This window comes from Pseudonaja textilis, chromosome 1 (assembly GCF_049901715.1).
Source record: "Pseudonaja textilis isolate UNSWEBS1 chromosome 1, rPseTex1.2, whole genome shotgun sequence".
In the NCBI taxonomy this organism is placed as follows: Eukaryota; Metazoa; Chordata; class Lepidosauria; order Squamata; family Elapidae; genus Pseudonaja; species Pseudonaja textilis.
Window position 1 is genome coordinate 30,189,554 of NC_141990.1, and position 23,439 is coordinate 30,212,992.

Sequence of the window (23,439 nt, forward strand, 5' to 3'; positions counted from 1 at the left end):
GATGTGGGGACCATAAGAGCGGAGTCGGCCGCATCCCCCCTTTTTTACTAGATCGTCTCTCAGGTAGCTCCGCCATCTGAGGGAGATTATCTCAAATTCCAATATCAGGGCACACAAGGACGCCACAAAACTCTATTAAATTATCTTCTCAAGCCAGGGCATCTCAGGTTACTCCTCATCTACTGCTATGGCTCAGACATTGGCAAGCAGATATCACACAACTAATGGAAACTTGCTTCCTCCCCAATATAGGGAGATAATTTGGTTGGCGGTGCCCCTGACCTATCTCTGATAGAGACTAGAAGCAGAAAATAAGTTCCTCTCTTTTCATAGACCCCAAAATAGTCCTTACCAGCTTTTTGGAGGGTTCCTTCGTTCCCTCTACCAAGGACTTTTTCTCTCCAGACCCCAGAGACCATCTGGACGCATGAATCACCAACAGTCAGATAGTTTCCGATCTGGAGATAGTTACTGAAGGGGAGGGCAGAGCAAAAGAATCTCTTGAGGAACATGAAATAGAGGTCTCCGAGGCAAAACATAGGCCTCACGACTGTGTCCCTATTGATGGAAGGCTCAAGCCTTTCACGGACAGATGGGATGTCTCTACCTCTGTTTCCTGGGTTAGAGATATGAGAAGATTAGGCCTGGCTATAGAATTTCCATCCTCTCCCCGGAACCTTTGCATTATGATGGAGACAGCTATTGTTCATTTATTGGAGATCCAGGCAACCAACCTGTGGCAGATCAGCAGGGGCAGTTTTAGTTTTAAAATGACTTAATTGATCCATAGTTCATAGGAGGCTTAAGATGAGTATACTGAACTCCATACTTCTGACCTTCAGAAGGGGCAATTTTCTACCCTCCATTGACTTAATGGAAGTCCATCCCCACAGTCCAATTAGATCCTCACATAGCAAACCTCTTAGTTTTTGTTATTATACTCAACATTTTGAATACATTGCACTGTTCTTTGGGTTATCATCTGCCCAAGGTTCTTACGAAGGTTCCGATGGCTCTGGCTGCCCATCTCGGTCACACCTGTTAGACGGCAGTGTTATTTATATGACATTTCATTATTATCTTGTTCATATAAACAGGCAAAGGGGAGGCCTTAGCATCGGTCATCACTAGGACAGACTTGCAGTCCATCTCTCATCACCCACGCATATGCAAGTTTTTTGCACGGGGCTACAATCTTACGGCCTCCTGTAGTGCATTGATATCACATGTGGGACTTCAACAGGCTCCTTACCGCATTCAAAAAAACTCCCTTTGAGCCCCTGTAGACCATGTGTCTCCATTCCTAACATACAAGGTGGTTCTCTTGGTTGCCATTACATCGGCCAGTTACATCTTGGATCTAATAGCCTTGTCAGTTAGACAGGAGCTCTGTATTTTTCACACAGACAAAGTGGTCCTTAGTCCAGATCCGTCTTTCACCCATATATAAATTTGGGTTTCCACAGACCATAGGAACTGATCTCCCATACGTTTGTCTGAAACTGACATCAAATCTGGCACGACAATGCCACAATCTAGATGTAAGGCAAGCTTTCTGCATATATTTCAACTGCATGATGTGTGTTAGGAAACAAAAGTTCTCTTCGTTTCTTTTCAACCACTCACCATTGGGTGCAAGACCTCTTCCTCAATGACCAGTAAGTGGCTGAGAGCACAATTCCCAAGTCCTATGAGACACAATCGCTTCCTGTACCCAGGGGCATCACTACTCATTCAACCTGGAGCGCTGCGATGTTGAAAACATGGGCCACAAGTGCCAATAGAGAAAATTTACAAGGCGACAACATGGGCCTCACCATAGCCTTTTATTTAGAAACTATTAGAATGATGTCTTCGCCTCTATGGAGGCTGCCTTTGACAGAAAAGTGTTACAAAGGGTCCACAGGGACCAAGAAAAAGGGGAATCCAAACCAGACAGAAGCCCTCCTGTAGGACATGCCAGGCTTTGGTATGTCCAAACAATGGATGCTCTGAACAGCTCATCTGGAGAAGGGGCGTTGGTACTTACCTGACACGCCCTTTCTCTGTGAGCTGTGAAGAGCATCCATCCCCACCTTATACATCTGGTGGGATGCTATTCTGGCCAAGTATTAGAAAGGGTGAAGGAGAAGAAATATTTCATCAATTCGACTTCGCCAAAACTGGGGACTCTAGGGAGGAGTCCCATGGAGGAGGAGGAGCGTCCTCTCAATTAAAGCCCAGCCTATCAAACGAGCGACAGAAGCATCATCCCAAACAATGGATGCTCTTCACAGCTCACAGATAAAAGGCATGTCAGGTAAGTACCAACGCCCCATCTCATCGATCGGTGCTTGAGTAACCCAAGCAGCCGATGTTGCCGCACTCCTAGTTGAGTGTGCCATAATATCCGTAGGTATGGGCAGTGCCCGAGTCTCATAAGTGTTTGCAATTGTGGTTCGCAGCCACCTGCCAACTGTCAATGATGTGATTTTTCTTCTTTGAGTAGAAGATTGAAAGGTGAACAGCATCTCCGTCTTCCTAAAAGACGCAACCCTGTCTATGTAGATTCGGACCACCTTGGGAATCAGTGGGGGGAAGGAAAGGCATATAGGAGACCTCGAAGCCAGCAGCAGTGTAGAGCATTGACTCCCTCCGCTTCTTGTGTTGGAAATCTGGAAAGGAACCTCGGGAACTGTGCGTTGAGGGGTGAGGCAGAGAGGTCTATGATCGATTGGCCGAAAAGATGTGACATCTCCTGGAACAGTTTCAGGTGCAGGCACCACTTGGAATGGTTGACAGTGGCCCTGCTCAACCAGTCTGCCTGGATATTGGAGTATCACGAGATGTGTTCTGCTTTGATGGAGATTAAGTTCCTCTCTGCCCAGTGGCACAGTCTCTCTGTCTCATTAATGATTTTGAATATGTGCCCCCCCTGCCTGTTTATGTGGGCCTTCGTGGCCAAGTTGTTGGTCAGGAAGAGGAAATGCTGTCCCTGGATCAGTGGTAGAAATTTGCGGAGGGCCAGATGGGCTGCTTTCAATTCCAGCCAGTTTATGCTGCAGGTTTGTTCTGTCGTGGACCAATGACCTGAGCTACAAGGGACTGATAATGTCCCCCCCCCCACATCCAAATATACTTGTGTCTGTTGTGATTGTCTATGAGGGTCTTGAAAATATAGCCCTTGTTGATGTTTGTTGTGGTCCACCAGTGAAGCAATATGAGAACCTTTGATGGAGCAGTGACCTTGGACATGGCATTGCTCCTTCCTGACCATTGATATGGGAGCAGAAACCATTGTAGGATTCTGGCATGGAGCTGAGTCCAGGGAACAATAGAAATGCAGGAGATTATTTTTCGTAGCAGTTTGGATAATTGGGCCAGGGGTACGTTTTAGAATTCTGACCTTGTTTGTCAACTCCCTAATGTTACTCTGCCTATCCAGTGAAAGGGAAACCTTCCCTTGCACTGTATCAATAATGGCTTCCAAGTGCTGGAGACAAGTTGAGGATGTCAAATAACTCTTGGCCCAATTTATTGAAAATCTGTGTTGTTGGAGAGCCTGTAGGGTACTATCTCCATCTGTTGGCAGGATAATGACAAAATGAATATGTCATCGAGATAGCATTGTAGCTGGACTGGCTTACTTCTAAGATGGCCTGCTAATGCTGCCAGAACCTTTGTAAAGATTCGGGGCACTGATACCAGGCCAAATGGAAGGGCTCTATACTCGTAGTGATGGCCATTCTAACAGAATCTAAGTAATCTGCTATGCAAGGGTCTGATAGGCGTACGTATATATGCTTCTGCTAAGTCTATAGATGTTAAAACTTCTCCCTGTCTGATGCTGAGGAATATTGATTGTAATGAGCTCATCTTAAACCACCTGTAGATCAGGAAGAGATTCAGGGGTTTTAAGTCTAGAATTGCCCTCCATCCCTCTGAACTCTTTGGATCCACAAATAGATGTGAATAAAATCCTTGACCTCTGTCGACACAGGTTGAATTGCGCAGATATCCAGCAAATGCTGGATTGCTGTCTCCATAAGGGTCCTTTTGGTAGTATCCCTTGAAACAGGGCACTGCAAAAAGAAGTTTGGGTGTGTGGAGAGGAACTCTAGAGAGAGACCTGATCTTATGGTCTCTCTGACCCAGGCATCTAATGTTGTGGATTCCCATTGATCTGCAAATAGCCTTAACTATCCTCCTATGGGAGAGTTAGGGATGATACTATTTGGGGCGACAAAAGGACTTATTACCTCCCCCATGAAAGAGCCTTTTTGTCTGCCCTCCCCACCTATTTCTGTCACCAAAGTCAGATCTTTCTGCCTGCTGTTCCTGTCGGTACCCAGAGGGTCTCTGTGATCTCTGAGGATAGCTTCCTTGATAAAGGACGAAAGGAATTCCTCCGAAAGGACTGGGATAGTCTACTTTATGGCTTGCGAAAAAGAGGGGGAAGTATCTTCTTATTCCAAGATTCCACCAGGAGCGGAACCAGGGCAGATCGAAACAGTTTGTCCCCTTCAAAGGGGGCAGATGCCAGTTTCCATTTATGTTTGGTATCTGTTTGCCAGTGTCGAAGCCAAAGTAGGAGTCGTTCTGTGACTTGGGACGCTATGGCTCTTGAAGAAAATTTACTGAATTAAATGTTGCATCTGCAGAGAATTCTATAGCTGCCATCAATTTGGCTATGTCTTGATGCACCCAGGTATTTGATGAAGGAATGTAATCTCTCAGGTGACGGAGCCACCTTAGGGAAGATCTGGTAAAGAATGAAGCAGGTGTAGCCGCTCTGAGAACCCACATGTCTGTTTGGTGAGCCCTGTAAAGTGCTAACTCTGCTCTCTTGTCCTCTGGTTTGAGAGCTTCCACTTCGCTTGATGTAGTGGAGGAAGAGGCTAGGGTACCACAGGTTCATCTATATTGGGGGCTAGCAGGGAGTTAGAAAATTCTGGTTTAACAGTGCCAACAACCAGAATATTTTTCCTCAGAGGGATAGGTGGCAGTCTTAAAGAAGTTTGCAAATCAGTTTGCACATTTCCCCATCATTGGGACAGGTGGTAGGCTTAAAGAAGTTTGCAATTCAGTTCAGTGAATGCACAAAATATTTTAAATTCTAACCTTTTGTGCAGATTGTCAGGAAGGAAATCTTTATATAAATATAATACAGTTTTCAGGAAAATTAACCCTGTTGAATCAGATGGAATTTAATTCTTCATAATTATTTATTATTTATCTATTTATCAATCACATTTTTGAATTGCCATCTCCCTCTTTCTGATTATGATCAGAATTGTTGTATTAGAAAAGCTAACAGGTTAGCTCTACTATTTTTTAAAAAAAGCAAATAGGACTTAATGTAGTTTTGAAATTCCACATTTATTACTATATTATTCAAGCATATACCATATCTTTTAAAGCATATAGTATAATCAATATGCTTGATTTTAAGTGCTATAAGATTTTTGGTTGTTTTTGCAAAACAACAGTTTCACTGATGTAAAGTAGAAAACCTGGACTTTTGTGATGTGAGCCACATCTCTTTAAATACTATTTCTCCCCAAAGTATGAAAACAAAACTATTGGATCAAATGTGTGTATTTGGGAAATAAATACAATGACTAAGTAAGTCACATAATTATGAAAATTGTTCCTTTTTTCATGTCTGCAGTTGTATGTCAGGCTTGGCTTACTTATTTGACATTTCTGGGGCGATGATTTTCCCAGTCTCTTTTTCTGTAATGCATGTAATAGGAAAAGAGGTACAGCCCAGTAGACTTTTTCTTATCTTGGAGCAATTGTTCTATTTGAACTATTTGCAGTTTGGTCTTTACCAAAAAGGTTGGCAAGAAATACTGCTCTGGTTGTTTTTAGAAGTTAAAATTAGCTGCTGCTGCTTCTTTTTTGCCTGGAGTAATTAAATTTTTTTGGAGCAATTAATCAGCTTTCAAAATAGTAAATACTAAAAATATAAAATAGTGGCAATTTGCAAAGCATTTTCAAATACATGTAGGCTTGTACACACTGACACAAACACACATGTAGATCTTAAAATATTTTAATCACCTTGAGCTTTGGGAAAATATGTGCTTTCAGAATAAAATCCATAAAAGCCTTCACACTTAATTTCTTTAACTTTTTTTAAAAAAATGCATTTGTGAGAAAATGATTTTGTGCTCAATAGCAGCTGCTCCTGAGAAAGTGGTAGAGGCAAAGAGGTTAGTTGTAGGAGAGCAAGCACAACAAAGGGAAAATTGTACATTGAGATCATTATTTTGTTGTGCCTTAGTGTGGCCAGACTGGTTTGGCAGACAGAATGATAGATGGCTTTGTGAAGGGTCCCAGGGTGTGCCCTGGACTTGAAGTGTTATGTTTATCTTGAATGGAAAGGGAAAAGCGCAGACATAATCGATGTCTAGTTTTTTAGGACTGAGAGGGGTCAGAGAAAAGGGCCAGCATAGGGCAAATTGTGGGGGTGGGGAATAAAGGGAGAGGAGGAAAATGGGAGGGGGTTAGGCAATGGTTGTAGCTGCCTATTAACGGATGAACTTGGCTGAAGTCCAGAGTGTGATGAGAGTGTCACATCCCAGGAGCATTAGAGTCTTTTCAATATTTTTTAATGCTTCCTGGCTGTACATTAAATGCTTATAGGTCTTTTGGCTAAAGGAGAGAAAGGCAGAGGGAAGGTGGGGAAAGGTGAATGCAGCTAAATTCTCGCCCCACCTTAAAAAAGAACCCCCACTGTTGAGACTAGTCTTTTGGCTATACAAACAGTTTCTATCATCGTTCTTGGCTTGGTGTTCAGAAGAAACCATAAAAAGGAGTTGTGTTAGTGCCAGTATCCTAAAGGCCCAAGCCAAAAAGAGTACAGTTTTTCCCCCCAAGAGGCAAATTAAAATGAAAGTATGTGCTTATGCACACACATTCCCCATTGACTTTGCTTGTCAGAAAGTCTAAAAGGTGATCATATGTCCCTCGCCACTACAACCATCATAATTGCATGCCAGTTGCCAAGTGTTCAAATTTTGAAAATGTGACCATGGGATGCTGCAATCTTTGTAAGTGCGAAAAACAGTCATAAGTCACTATTTTCAGTCATTATAACCAGGAGAGGGATTCTACCGCTTCAGACAGGTTCTATAGAATTGGTGGTTATGATTCTGTGCAGTTCAGAGAACCGGCAAATTGTGCCCCTGGCTGGCCCTGCCCCTCTCCGCCCACCCCTCCCCGCCCAGTCAGTCCCTATTGTGCATGCACAACATTGTGTGCATGCCTGACATCATTGCGTTCTTCCCTCCCCAGTCACTCTTTAAGATATTTCTTTTTCCCCTCCTGACGATCAGCTGTTCCTATGATCAGCTGTGCCGGGATTCCCCTTGCTTGCTTACTGCTTTGCCAAAGAGGCTTCCCTGAGGCCAAAAAAGGCAAAAAATGGAGAGGACGCACAGCACACACCCCAGGCCTCCCCTCCATTTTTTGCTTTCCTAGGCTTCTGGGAGCAAAAATGCCCCCCAGGAGGCTCCCCTGAGGCCCAGGAGCCCCCAAAACAGAGTGCAGGAGGGTGCTGCATGCCCCATCTATGCTCCATTTTTTGCCTTTCTAGGCCCAGGGAAGCCTTCTGGGAGCAAAAACACCCCCCCAGGAGACTCCCCTGAGGCTCAGGAAGCCCCAAAATGGAGCACAGAGGGGTGCTGTGTGCCCTCTATGCTGTGTTTTTTTCCTTCTTGGGCCCCAGGGAAGCCTTCTGGGAGCAAAAACGCTTCCTCATAGAGGCTTTCCTGTGGCACAGAAGGCCCCAAAATGGAGCATGGGGGTGTGTGCTGTGATACTTAAAGAAAACATTTATTTGTGTTTCTGTGTATTCATATACACAGAATACATATTCTGTGTACCAATCTGAAATTAAGTATCACAGCAACAATTTTTGCACTATTCCTGTAAGAATTAAAAAACCCAAATTATAAAACAGAAAAAAAATTATATACACACATTTATATGATTAATGCATTTTTGCTTTAAATAAATGCTTTGACTAAAAATAGTTACATTGGATTCTCCACTGAATTGATGAGAGAATCCAGGTTAAGTTGGGTAGTCTCTAGTCTCATTGCTCTTCAGACTGAGTTGAATTCTGAGGACACGCCTCCCTGGTAACGGTCCCCAGTGTTTTAACTCAGTTTCAAGATCATTCAGATATTCCTTAAGGCTCTGAAGATCTTGAGTTTTAAGAAAGAGACTTGCATTATTAATCCCTGGATCTCCCATTGACATCAGAGTCAGTTGGAAAGATTTGAAAGCTGTCCAACTTAGGATAAACACTCTTTGGTTTTTTTCCGTGCCTTTGTATTTTAGCACCTTTTTTATTTTTATTGTCAGGGCCCCAGGATGGGATTCCATGTTAGTGGGATCGGGGCTGGAGTTGCGGCAACTGCGAGTCATTTAATCCTGCCATTAATTCAGCGGCCGACTCAGGTCTTGTGGGCAAGCTCCTGGATAGTATCTAGGCTTGCTGCTGGGGAGTCTGTTCTGAGTCTAGTTGTTCAGTCAAACTTGACAGGTTACTGAATTGCCATGGCAGCTGTGAGTCGCGTAAGACTGTCTGACAGATTGGGGAGCAGCCAGGGTCCCGCTTGCAAGCTCCTGGTTTCGTCAGGGCTTGCTGCAGTTTAAATTTCTTTTTTTTAACTTGGTATAGAGTGGTGCTGGGCTGAGCCATGTTTGCTTCCTGGAGCTGCATGGACCTGCTCTAGAGATCGCTGTCTGTTTGTTTTTGATATTTTTATTTTTATTTTTTCTTCAAAACTTTTTCTCTTGCTTGTTCGTTTGGCGCACACAAAATGGATGCCACAGAAACTGCTCAGGAGGTGACAGCTCCTCAGCAGTCTAGAGACAGAGCTGTTAAAGGCTCAGCTAAGTCCAGGTCAGCTGGCCTGGAGGCTGCAGCTTAAATTAGGGCAGGGCTCTCGCTTCAGGGCTGAGGAGAAGGAGGCTACATGAAGGCAGAAAACCTTAGATAAAGAATTTGACCAGGCTCTTGAGGGCTTCAAGATGGCTGACAGCTCACTTTTGTGCCATTTTCCTGAGGAGGCCTCACAGCAGGAGCAGTCTGGAGAGCTTAATAGACTACACTTCAGATCCTGGTCACCAGGTGGCTCTAGCGAGCATTTGTTACAGCAAAGCCTTCCAGTTTCTGCAAATGCGGAGGCTTCTATTTATGACCAGTCAGAGATGCCTGAAGCAACTGGGCAAGGGAGGCATCCTCTCAATTGGGCCAGGGCTGTGCTAGAGGCCACCTTCACCCCTACAACAGCGGGGCTCTGCCCAGAGGTGCTTCAGGCTCAAGAGATACCCTCTCGCAAGCATCAGGCAGGAAATAGCTGCAGAACTATGACCGCAGCACCAGTATTTGCCCACCTCAGGGGCAGAGCATGCCCTCCTCACAGGCAGATAGACCTGCGTTTGGAGCCAGAGGCTATCAACAGCCACAGGGCAAACGGTCCTTTCATGGCACCGGCAAGTCTTTTAGAAGTCCCAAGTGATGTCAGGGTTCATCCTCCCATAGGACACCGTCTGGGTCTCTTTGCGTAGTGGTGGGAGGAGACCATGATGGATGCCTGGATCAGGGAAACAATAGGTTCAGGGCTTTCCCTAAAGTTTCTCTTCTCACTCAAGGTTTTTTATCCATTGCCCCGTCTCTAGAGACCCGACAAAGAGGGGCCTCATGGAATTGACAAACCCTCATTTGTTGGATATCCAGGCCATCCATCCGGTTCCAATGGACCAGAGGGGGTAGGGGTTTTATTCTATTTTGTTAGTCATCCGAAAGGCCTTGGGTGGTGGTGGTGGAGAGCAATCCTCAATCTCAAGGGACTCAACAGGCATCCGATCTACAAAAGATTCAAGATGCACTCTGTCCATTTCATCCTGGAGGGAATCCGGGAGAGAGACTTCTTGACTTCTGTGGATGTGACGGAGGCATACCTCTATATCCCTGTTCATCCAAGCCACTGCCAGTTCCTGAGGTTTTGTTATGTGGGACACCACTTCCAATAGAGGGCACTTCTGTTTGGCATGTCATTGACCTCAAGGACATTTACTAAGCTCCTGGCAGCTCTGGCAGCATACCTCAGGACTCTATCCATCAGGATCCAGTGCTACTTAGACAACATTCTGATTGATTCCTTCTCACACCTTCATGCGGAGGAGGATCTGCATGCAACAATTGGGTCCTTTGGGAGCATGGATTCTCAATCAACATGGACAAATACCATCTAGTCCCCTCACTCAACTTTTACATTTGGGGGTGATTATAGACACCCTAATTGGACAGGTCCTCTCCTAGGAGCGATGGGACAGCATCAAGGCCTTGACAGATCTCAAAGGGGCTCCTCTGAGGGGCTGTCCTCAGAAGGGCTCCTCTCGCCTGGCTGAATCAGCTCCTGGGCAAAATGATCTCCTGTATTGATATAGTCACCTGGGCTTGGTTCCATGCCTGTTCCCTGCAGTGGTTTCTGCTTCCCTATCAGAGTGGGGGCAGGGGCAACTCGGCATTGAGGGTTTGGATGCCACCAGGAGCACTTTGCTCCTTCCGCTGGTGGCAGTACAGGGCCATCTGCCAGGATTGTCTCTACAAGGAACCATAAAGGCTGACCATCACAACCAATGCCAGCCTGTTTGGCTGAGGGGGCGCCCAGCTCAGACCCCAGGTAATCCCGGGGTTGTGTTGCAAGAGAGCTTCACCACAATATGAACTGGTTTGAATTCAGGGCAGCCCTCTTGGCACTCAGGAGTTTCTAGCAGGAGGTCTCAGGACAGCATGTCCTCCTCACAGACAATGTGGCTACCAAGGCCCATATAAATTAGCAGGGGGGCACTCAATCCAAGTCCCTTATGTAGGAAGCAATCCAACTGTGTCTTTGGGCAGAGAGACGCTGTCTATCGATATGGGCAGAGCATATCTCGGGAGTCTTGAATGTGCAGGCAGACTGGTTAAGCAGGGCCACAGTTGACAAGTCAGAGTAGTGCCTGCATCCTAGTCTGTTTGAGGAACTTTCGGAGTGGTTCAGCCATCCATTACTGGACCTCTTTGCCTCTCCGTCAAACACCCAACTCCCAAGATTTTTGCGAGGTTTCCAGCACCAGGGGCGGAAGGAGTCAAGGCATTACACTGCCCATGGCCCCAGGGCCTGTTGTATGACTTTCCTCTTTCCCTGATCCCAAGGACAATCAGAAAGGTGCTGTCGGAGAGGGCAGAGGTCTTTGTGTTAGCTCCGTACTGGCCTAGAACGTGGTTCACCGATCTGGTCATCCTGTCGATTTCCAGGCCTTGGAGGATTTCCCTGGACAGTCTCCCTCAGCCAGGGTCCCATTAACCATCCGAAGCCAAGTGGCTCCAGTTGACTGTCTAGAACTTTATTGGGGACTCCTAAGATGCGTGAAGTTCTCCAATAAGGTCATCCAGGCAATCCAGGTCACCAGATGGCCTTCCACTCCTAGAATTTATGATGCAACGTGGAAGATTTTCTGTGGTTGATGTTTGAGACACCATATTGACCCTATGGTCACAAGAGACTGTCACTTGATACTTTACAGCAGCAGTGGAGGCCTTGGCTTCAGTGGTTTCATTCAAAGACCTGAGCTCTCTCACCAGCAACCTAGGTTGAGAGCCTTTCTTAGGGGTGTCGCAAACTTAAAGTCTCTGGTGGTGCACTGGTACCCCACCTGGGACCTACCAAAGGTTTTGCAGGCTCTGACTTCTGCACTGTTTGAGCCCCTGTGAGAGGCTAGCCTGCACTTATTCAAGTGCAAGATGGCCTTCCTTGTAGCCATTATGTCTGCCAGATGGATTTCAGAGTTGGTGGCCTTATCTGTGAGAAAGGACCTTTGTATTTTTCATGCGAACAAGGTGGTTCTGCGGTTGTACCCTGCCTTTCTGCCCAAGGTGAACTCCTTGTTCCATCGATCACAGGAGTTGATCGATTGTCTGATTTCTGTCCAGGGCCTAAACATGTTCTAGAGAAGAAATGGCACACCTTGGACATGAGGATGGCCCTTCACATTTACATCAAGCAAACCTCTTCCATCAGGAAGACAGAATCCCTGTTCGTCTCCTTTCAGCCATCGACTTTGGGCCACAAGGTTACACCTTCCACTGTGGGTTGTTGGCTAAGGGCATGTATTGCCAAGTGCTACAAGCTGTAGGCCCTCCCAGTGCCCAGGAGGATTATGGCGCACTCTACCAGGAGTGCGGCCACAATGGCAACTTGGGTAATGCAGGCCTCTGTAGAAGACATTTGTTGGGTGGCGACGTTATCAGCATCACTGTTCATCCGGAAACTATCAACTGGACACTTTCACCTCTGCAGAGGTGGCCTTCGGCAGGCTTGTCCTGCAAGGTGTACATGTTGAGTTGGGGACTACAGACCAGACCAATTCCTGCCTGTAGGACAGCCAGCAGCCAGCTTTGGTATGTCCCAATCTGGATTCTCCCATCCACTCAGTGGAGAAGAGGTGTTGGTCTTCCTTGATACGCCTCTTCTTGGGGAGTTGATGGGTGAATCCAGTCCCACCCTGAGGAATGTCTGGTCAGAGTCTTGGGCAGACTGCCTTTTGGGCTGAAGAGGGACAGCAGGATTTGCATTGCCTTCGTTTCAAATGGTGTCCTCAGAATTCAATTCAGACTGAGGAGCAACAAGATTAGAGACTACCCAACCTAACCTGGATTCTCCTGTCGACTCCCCGAGAAGAGGCATTTCAGGTAAGACCAATGCCCCCTTTCCACACAAAATCATTTTAAACTTCAAAGGAAAATTATTGTCAACTCATAAAATATTTCTCTGGTCTTTTAGAGTTGTGTAGCAGCTGCAAAACCGAAACTGCGTTCCATGGATGTTTTCATATATAGTTTCCAGGTGACTGAAGTTTCTGTCACACAAAATTCTAACTAGAGAGTATGATTGATGATTCTTGGCTATGGATGTGTCCCATTGGAGAATATGAATTATGATACACCCAGGGGATGGGGAAAAACCAGGGTCAAAGGTAACAATGAATGATGTGTCTCAGAGTCGGCTACACCCAGGCAGCGCTGGCATGCCTTCTCCTAATAAATCTTTGAGCTTTGAAAATCCGGGTAGAGACTCATGATTTAAATGGGGGTAACTACCGGAGCCCTGACAGTTATAACTTGAACTTGTTCTGTTTTCCTGAGATTTCTACTAACATTTTTTCCAGCAGTTTACTAATCAAAACAGATTTTTCAGGTTTAGATTTTTTTCAGATTTCTCTGATGATTATATTTTTAGAGTTCCACAATGACTTTCAGATGTCTATGCTATGTATTGTATTGTCTTCTAAAAGCAGTGATTTAAAAGGCACATGGCTAAGTTGGCCTTTTTAAAATAAACTCTCCCAGGCATGCAATTGTGTGTTTTCTGAACTTGGCTTGAAAATTAGATGGCATGAAAATTACGGTTGATTTGGAATGAAGAATAGGTATCAAAAATGCAATTTCTTTTATTTGTGTTTCATAGTGATACCACTGTGTGCTGTTAGTTGGGTAAAACCAAGGGTTTTTCTTGTACGGTTCCTGTGTATGGAAGTCATATTATATATGATTTTATTGAGTGCTATTATTTGAATTTGGTCTGATATGAACAAAGTATTTTGGCTATGCACTGCACTTCACAATAATTTGGGATTATGCTTGTCCCATGTCTGTTTACAGATTTGTTTATGACCACAATTGAGACTGAAATCTCAGTCACTGAGCAAAACAGTAATTAAGCAGGATGTCACATGACTGCTTTGATCAGTGATGCAATTCCAGCATTCCTGGTTGCAGTTGTTAAGTGGAAATTAGGGATCTTTAAGCAGATGGAGTACTAGATAAGGAGCACAGGATGCTTCAGGGAGATAGCAGGGACCCTGGGAGGCCTAGCACAAGCTGCATGTAAGTTGGGAGTGCTGCAGTACAGTGCAAATTTGCAGCCACTACTGAAAGCCTCAGCCACCCCACTCTGGCAAAATGGCACTCATTTGTGTCAGTGCCGGGACTGGGATTAAAGTCGACCTTCAGCAGTTTCAGCCATCTGCTACCACCCCAGGTCTTGTCGACCTAGATCTGGCATCAGGGACAGAAAAATGGTTGAAGGTGAATGGCACACAGCAGAGTGGTGCGCTGGGGAGTAGAGGGTGGCAATGGCAATTGGGGCTTGGTGGAATGGTACTGGTGTGGCTGGCTGTATTTCTTAGTTGGACTTGTAGCACTAGGTTGAAATTAAGGACTGGGGGTGGAGGCAACTGGCTGAAATGCTAAAGACCCAGGGGTCCCTACTTCAATGTCATTTTTGGTCCTGCTGCTAAGTACTGCTATGCAGGACATTTAAAAAAATGGATGGGTGGGGAGATAGGTGAGTAGAAGAATTGTAGCACCTGTAAGTGCAGATGGGCTGCCAAGTTCCTGAATATTTATGATATGAGTTTAAGAGTGCAACCCTAACTTTGGTTCATAAGTGCTTTTGTTCAGTGCCATTGTAATTTTGAGCAATCACTGAATGAATGTTATAATAGTTGTACAGATAGTCATCAACCAAAGATTGCAGTTGGTAGCAGAACTTTGTTTGAAAGCCAAGGAACACCCATGGGACTGAACCTGATTTTATGACAGTGTTTTCAGTGGCCATTAAACAAATCACATGGTTTTAAGTCCATTTTAAATCCATTTTCCTGAATGACTGTTTTTGCTCAAAACTGGCAAAAAGTACCAGAAACCAGTAAAAAGGTTGCAAATTTCATTCATATGACCACAGCTTGCTGCAACCAATCATAAATGTGAGTCAGTTGCCAAGCTGCTGAAAACTGGTCATATGACTGCAGGGGGCATGACAATCTGCAACAGCCAAAAGTGCTTTGCCTTTCACATTTCTTTGTAAAATTGTCATGAACCTTAGTAATGGAGCTAGAAAGAGTATTCAGGACTGAGTACTATGTAGAAAATTGATGGGTTTTTTGTGGAGAATTCAGAGCACTCAAGTGCAAATATTCAATGTATCTTTGAGCTGGTTCAGACATAGCACTGATTTTCTGAAAATTGCTATTTGCAAAATGATAACTACTCTTTTATTATTTTATCATTCACTATTCTTTCACACCTCTTGCTTGGTGCGCATTCCCTTCCTTTCTCTTGCTTTATTTGTCTCACCATAGTTTAATGTAACAAAGGTTTTGACATCTGCCGTTAAAAATAATCAGATTTTACGAATGGAGAGAACTTACACTTATTTTGTGTAGAAATTTTAAGAACAAACAGGCTTAATATTTTAGTAATAAATAATTTAGACAAAGAAAGAAAAGCATGATTTGTATCTGAAAAAAGAGATGGGAATTCCTTGTGTATATTCCTTGGGTTAGACGCTGATGTGGAAATTATAGTTATAGAGATTTTCATTATGCCTGCATTAGATATAAATGTTCTTGAGAATATTAGTTCAAATAGAGCAGGTATGGCAGTGGTGATATTCTACTGGTTCGGCCCAGAATAAAAAAACTTGCTACCAGTTCAGCCGAACGGGTAGTAAAAAATGCTACCGGTTCAGCTGAACTGGTATTTCTGATGATCAGCTGGGTGATGATCAGCTGTGCCATGTGATTTATATTAGCTAGAAAGCAGGAAATTGTCTGATTTCTTACTTTCTAGATAATCTAAATCGAGCGGCACAGCTGATTCTCCCCCCCCCCTTGTTGGAAGAGGCAGGGGAGAAAGAAAGTGAAAGAGAAAGAAAAAATGAAATAGAAAGGGAAGGAGGGGAAACGGAGAGGAAAGAAAGACCACAAACTTTGGCAGTAGACACAGCTTCTGAGGATGCTTTGAAACAGCACAACAATCCAGGGCTGGAAGGTATCTCAGAGGTCATCTAGTCCAAACCCCTGGTCCAGAAATTGAGTTTCTGTCTTTGACCCCCGGTCACATGACCACAAAGCCATGCCCACCCAGTCACATGACCACATAGCCACGGCCACCAAACCATGCCCACAGAACTGGTAGTAATTTTTTTTTTTTAAGAACAAGTTTTATTGATTTTTGAAGACAAACAAAACATAACACATAAAAGTATAAAACCTCCTTTCTAAGAATTACTTATAAATTTTAACAAGGCAAATAAAGCATTATTTTTTAAAACATAGTTCCACATTATCACATTTCCATTTACACATATATATCTTTTCCAAATTTCTCATTATTTCTCCCTTCACTTTTGTTCAATTATATTTCTTTCTATCAAAGTTTTAGTAATTCTCAATCAGTCATAAGCACACAAAATACATAACCTAAAGCAAAACATTTTAAAAAAAAAACCTCCTTAGTTGTCATTTATACATGTCTTTTCCCAATTTCTCTCCCTTTGGTTCATTCCTCCAAGGTTTTATTAGTTTACAATCAAACATAACTAATCAACACACAAAACATAAAACATAGAACTTCTTTTGAAAAGTGGCTTAGCCCCGGGTTACATCTTTTTTGACAGACCTAAATCAAATTAATGCTCACCTTATATACCCTTCATATCTTATTAACCATTTTATATTTTCTATATAACTTCTCCCATCTTTTCACTCTCTTAATTATGTTTTATTTATTTCATCTTATTTCAAAATCATTATGCTTATATCTTTTGTCCGTTCTTTACCAATCATCTATTTATCTCTTCTCTTTAACAAAAAATTTCCCCTGTAATCACTTTTAAAGTATGACGCCTTCCCCTAAAATAAAACTTAAAATAATACATAATTTCCATCCTGATTTTGCTTAGTACATTCTACATATTAAATCTTAAAATTAAAGAATAGTAAACGTATAGTATAGTTAAATGTATAATTTCCATTCTAATTCTAATTCTGATAAGTACATTGTTTTAGAATAAGAAAATAAAATACTAAGGTTATAATAACATTAAGACAATAACAAATTAAACTATAGCTAGGCATTAATCATTTTACACATTCTCCTTAATATTTTATTAAATATTAACATCTATCATTATTAAACATTAATATTTTATTAAATATTCCAATAAACTATTTCAAATGCAAATACTACAATACTATCTTATGCACTCTTGCAGAATCTTCTTTAATTATGCACTATCCATTATCCTTCATCTCTAAAAAACAATTTTCTTTTTGAAATCTTGTTCTAGCCCGTAGCTTTTTTTTTCTTTTTCCCTCCCTTTCTTCTCCAATCTGGTCTTTTTGCCCCCCACTCTCCTAGCCTCCCCCTTTTTAACTTCCCCTCTCTGTTGTAATTCTCTTTTCAATTGCTTTCTAACATTGTACCTTTTTTTCACCCTATTTTTCTTTTTCTTGGTTGTTTTATTAAATCTTAAATTCTCATTTTTCCTTCCTCTCTTCCCATTTTCTTTCTTAATCGAACTTTTTAGTCCATTAAGGATGGCTTCTTCCTTTTCTTCTTCTTCTTCTCCTTCTCCTTCCTCAAGTATTTGCTGGTACGTAGAAACCGCCATTTCTAAAAAATGGAAGGCAGCTCCCAAGGAATTCTTGCCATTTTTGCTGTCTTTCTTTTAATTTTTCATATTCCATTTTTAGTTCATCAACAGATGGTGCCATTATAGGTTTTTAAAAACAACCCAGATGCTTTCAATCTTAAAGTAATTTCCAAATGTAAAAGTTATCGAACAATCCAAACAAACAAAAATTATTTCCTCTTCTTCTCTTTACAGTTTTTCCTCCAGGGGCAAAATCCCAAATGTATTTTAAAAGCAGTATTACAATTAATTGATGGTCTTGTAATCTTCAAGGCGTCTCCTCCAACAAAGTTTTAAAAAGTTTTTTTTTAGTCCTCTCCTTCCCACTTGTAACAAAGAGCTTATTTTTACCTTTAAAAAGCAGGTTTTTCTGTGCTCCTTTGCTTTCTCCATAAGGAAGGGGAGTGAACTTTCCTTCAGCACTTTCGCCGATGTAACAAATTCTTTTGGAAACAAATGTATCAATCCAAAGTCAGGTTTCCAGGGTGTTTTAAAAGTAACTTAATGTCCTGGTTCAGCCAAGAAAACTCCTTCTGGCTCTTCCTCCTGCGCAGTCTTATCCGGTTGAAGATTTCTTTGTGGCTGCCATTACTGACAGCCGCTCCACCGCCTCAGGAAAAAGGAGTCTAGCCGGCTGGGGAAAGGGGATGCGATATCCCCAGACCCCTGCCTGGATCTCCTTTGTCTTCCGCTGCCCCTTCAGGGCAGCGACAACTCCCAAATCCAGTTGGATCGGGGGTACCTCGGCGGCGAGCACAGCAGGGACCTGCAGAGAAGCGGATTCCTGCTGCCGCCGAAGCCTTGCAACCGGAAGCTTGAACTGGTAGTAAAAAATTTTGAACCCCACCACTGAAGTATTGTGTGTCATAATGAATAGTTGCTAAGCAGCAGTTATGGTGGCATTTTGAAGATCTTAATTTTACTGCGGTGGTTAATTTGTGGTTCATTGGCCACAGGCCATCCAAAATCTGCAGATTTTGATTTGCAATAATTTAACTGTATGTTAAATGTTCAACGGATTTAATACACTAATTGACATTAAAAAGAGCTCTGTTGCACCCCAAAATGCCAGAAGGCAGGAGGGGAAAGGGAAGATGTTTTGCTTTTGTCTCCTCTGACCATGTCACTTCCTTGTCACCTCTAGCTTCTGGTTGCAAAACACTCACTCACTCACACACTACAGTGGTGTAAGTTTTTCTATTCGAAGTATGTTTAATTTCTGAAATACAAATGTCTTCTCTAGATGGTTTACAAAATTAAAATAAAATTAAAATACTACCTAATTGTAACCACAAAATTACAAAATACAGCAGTGCCAATAAACAATTATCACAAAATGTACATAAAATAATATGATGTTATGAATAAAATAATTGACTTGTTTATGGGCATAATTGGAAGAATAGAATCACAGGGTTTTTTTCTGGGATCATAAGGGACTTGTCTAGACCCTGTACCTCTAATTTGAAAAATCTTGGTTTTGAGGGCATCTTTGGTGCTCTCTGAGCTTGGTTGTTTTCTTGGCAGGAGTAGCACTTATGTTGTTACCTAGTTTGGGGTAATGAAATGTCTGCAAGAAAACAACCAAGCTCAGAGAGCACCAAGGACTCCTCATTTCAACCCTGAGCTACAAATTTTCTCCTTTGTTGGTAATCTTGGTCGTGCTATAAGTTGGGATACTGAATAGAACAAGACTTTAAATTATGACAGTTCCAGAAGATTACACTGTTTATTTCATTTGATTGAACAGATGCTTTTACCCAATCAAAATGCAGTAGATTGATATTATTCATTACACTTTAAAAGCCATCTGATTTAACATTGAGTGCTTTCTTTTTTCTCTCAATAATTCAAAAGAAAAACGAAGTGAACACAAAACTCTGAGAAATTAGTATAGCTAGCCATTTGTGTAAACTCTGCGAGAAGTGATTCAGGCTTATGATGTACTTTGATGCTTCCGCCCCACCCCCTCAGAGAGAGAGGTGTGTGTGTGGGGGGGGAAATACCAAACTAAGCATGTTCAAGAACTCCTTTTTAAAAAACATTTGGGTGAATTTCAAGCCCCAGCAAAGTCAACTTAGAATGTCTCAGGGGATGAACTGGTGACCTTTAGGTCAAGTACCTGGGTCTGGAGATTCCACAATAAATACTGCACTGTAGAAACATTGGGGGGGAGGAGGGGTTTAAAAAGTGCTGTAAGTAAAGAGAAGTAGAAGCAGCTTCACTTAAAAGCTGTTGGATGAGCGGTGTAGTATTTCTAGTTCAACTGATTGAAATGTTGACTCAAAATCAATACTGTTGACTCTGAATAATTTACAGTTCTCTCCATGCTAAGTATTTTTTGCTCTTGCTGCACTGACATCAGAACTAGAGAGCTGATTGCCACAATGAATCAGATGTATTATAGGTCAGCTGTTTATTTGTTTCATCATGACTTTTACACAGTTGTCACATGATTTATAGGGTTTTTTGGTGTTGTCAAACACTTTCATTGGAGGGCTCTCCCTAGCACACAATATACTGCCTGTGTCTCTTAAACACAGACTGGCATACACCTAACCATGAATTTTAAACATGATTATATTACTTTCTAATGTGAGACTGAAGAAAAAATCCATGTTATCTTCAGGCAAATCTAGATACGATAGCAAATTATAAATATGCATTTAATATTAAATGAGAATTTGTTTTTAAATTCTTTATTAATGCAGTCTGTGAATATTCTATAAAGAAAACAATCTTACTCTAGTGCAATGAATATGCTTTCCAATTGAGGACTTACAAAAAATCAAAAGTAATATCAATTGGTCAATTTTTAAATTAATTTTTGGCTAAAAATATCAATCATAATTTAATCTGTCAAAAATAAATCTATAAGTTTATATTGCTGACAGTCTGTTTTTGATAGGAATCCTTAGGAAGACCTTTAATTTCTCAGATTCTATTAGACAATTGGAATTGGCTACCGTTAAAGTAAACTGGGCATGTTAGTTAATAAAGTTACAAGTTTATATGTCAGATACTTTATATTGTATGTTTCATGTTTATGTAGGAAGAAATGTCAAATTTATTTTGGAGGCTGAGCTGTAAATACAGTTTGGATATTTCATCTTTTAAAGGTAAAGGTTCCCCTCGCACATACGTTCTAAGTGTTTCCAGCTCTGCTCATCTCTGTTACAAAGCTGAAGAGCCAGCACTGTCTGAAGACGTCTCCGTGGTCATGGGGCCGGCATGACTAAACCTCGAAGGCGCACAGAACACTTTTACCTTTCCACCAAAGTGGTCCCTATTTTTCTACATGCATTTTTGCATGCTTTCGAACTGCTAGGTTGGCAGAAGTTGGGACAAGTAACAGGAGCTCACTCCATTACGCAGTGCTAGGGATTTGAACCACTGAACTGCTGACCTTTCTGATCGACAAGCTCAGCATCTTAGCCACTGAGCCACCGCATCCCTTATTTCATCTTTTAGATGAAGCTTTATCATAGAATCACATTGTCTCATTTATGAATTTTTTTTTATCCGGGAGCCAAATTTCTACATCAAATATCCTATTTTTCCTTGCCAATGTTTCTTCCTTTTTTCTTAGCAATATTAAGAAGAAGAGATAAAACAGCTAATGGAAAAAATTACAAAATACTAGAACTTGCAGATCAAAGTTGAATGCTGATGGAAAAAAAGAATTTTATTATACCAGTAGTCATAGGAGCCTTTGGAGTAATACCTAAAGGAGTTCCTCGGTAACTTGTCCTCCATAGAATACACAGGGAAAGTTACTTGGAACAGACTTTTGACAGTATAATGTGCTGTGCAGCAGTCGAAAAATAGGCTACAGTATTTACAATTGTCAAGTGACTGCCTTTATAACTTTTCCTTTGTTGCTCCAAGGAACAGAGCTTGACCACTATGAATTATTGGAAACTGTAATTAGCTGGATGGCCAAAAGGGGGTGCTTGGTGGTTAGGCATCCTGCTGATCCTGTGGAGTTTCCCCCCACATTTAACAGATCAACTGCCTTTCTGCTTCATTAACATTGCAGCTGGAGGTGGCAGTCAGAGGAAGGGGTCTTTTATTTATTAAAGGTGTAATCTCTTGTATCTTGAAAGGAATGTTTACCTAAACTGTCACCTTGGCCAATTTCATTTTCTTTGTTGATGTTGACCTTGGGTAATGGGTCCAGGTTCGAGGAATCTTATCATGTGTGTAAAGGATTTCTATATCCTAAGGGTATTTCTAATGGTTTTGTTAGAGTTACTGATGCCTGTCAGTTTCCCAGGGAGATATGCACTTAGTCAGTACAGCCCAAGTATATAACACAGGCAGTCCCTTTGTTATACCAGAGTTGTGGTCTAGAAACACAATTGTAAGCCAATTTTACAAAGTCTGTCCCAAGTCATCCGGGTCCTGACACATAATAATGGATGTATGTGTGACCTAGCTGATGGTCTGGATTTGGGAGATATAGTATTTTCTTCCCTGTCATGGTCAGATCACTCCCTGGTGAACTTTCATTTCTCTGATGTCACCTCCTTCTGCAGACCAGCTGGGCCTATTAGATTGGCTTGCCTCTGGTGACTGATGGACCTGATTGGATTCCAAAGAAAGTTTGGGATTGTTGTGGAAGGCCTGCTACATGGTCTGGTGGAAACCTTGGTGGCCACTTGGAATGCCTCTCCATTCCCACAGTTCCCTTAACTATACCAAACGGCTGAGGGAATTAAAGAACAATAAGAGACATCTGGAATGCAGCTGGTGGAAAGAAAGAGTATACTTTCTGGCAGTAAGGTGATGAAATGTAAATATTTCTTGCATCCACACATAGTTGCCCATTGACTCTGTTTTGAGTGACCTGGACTCTTCTTGGCAGGAGAAAAACTGAGATTCACTTACAGTATTGCTGTGAAGAATATGCTGTATACCTAGCAGATAAAGTTGCTTGTATTTACTTTATGTTGAATACTGGCTTTTGGGCAGGAGCAACAGAGATTACGGAGTCCTGCATGGTTATACTCTCCCTCTCCCCCCCCCCTCTGTGTGTGTGTGTGTGTGTGTGAGAGAGAGAGAGAGAGAAAGAATCCCATTGAGCCTGAGGAAATTGGCAAGATCCTTGCATTTTCTAGCCTGGCTACTTAACTGTTCTTGAGGGAGGGAGGGAGGGAGGGTGGTGGTGGTCCCATTGACTCTTAAGGAGCAGTGGTATGCCCTCTCCTCAAGGGACCATTGCTCAACGCAACTAATCCAGACTGTTTTTTTCCCATCCCTAACCTTTTTCGGTTGTGGAGAGAGCAGTTGTGTGGCAATTTTAAAGGACCCTGCATGAAATGAATGATCTGGAAAATCAGGGTTTAGCTTGGGGTATGTGACTGAGACAAATTGATCATGCTTGCAGATGACCTCTGGCAGGAGTGGAATGGGGTATTGCGTCCATCCTTTCTCTTAGGCTTCTCAACAGCCAACGATACCATTAATTTTAGTATCCTTCTGGATTACCTTAGGGAGTTGGAGTGAGTAGCACTATATTGTGTTGATTCTTCTCCTTCCTGTGGGGTCAGTTCCAGTCGGTATTGATAGAGGAAAATTGCAGCCCATAGCCCCTACTTTGTGGTGTGCCTGAGGGCTCAGTTCTCTCTTTACTATTTAACATCTGCACGAGGCTACTGAATGTCAGTCCTCCCAGGTAAACCAGATAGCAAATAGAACTAGATGAACTAATTCTATTTTATTGTAAGGCTGCATTAACGGCATCTTGAAAATCTGGAAGTACAAATTTAGCTGAGATTGGCAACTACAGAAATTAAATAAACACATTTTTTGTATGTTTAACTGCTGATGTAAATATACTCGTGCTTGACCTCTCTTTTTGTAAGTTCAGATTTACAAACTTAGGGCTCACCTTACTTAGGGGGTGTTTGTAGTT

General features: G+C 42.3%; 1 protein-coding gene across 6 annotated transcripts in view; it reads left to right on the forward strand.

Moving 5' to 3' along the window:
• Window positions 1-23,439, forward strand: part of BCL11A (BCL11 transcription factor A) — a 225,341-nt gene that overhangs the window by 49,406 nt on the left and 152,496 nt on the right. The gene's annotated exons all lie outside the window — the stretch shown is intronic.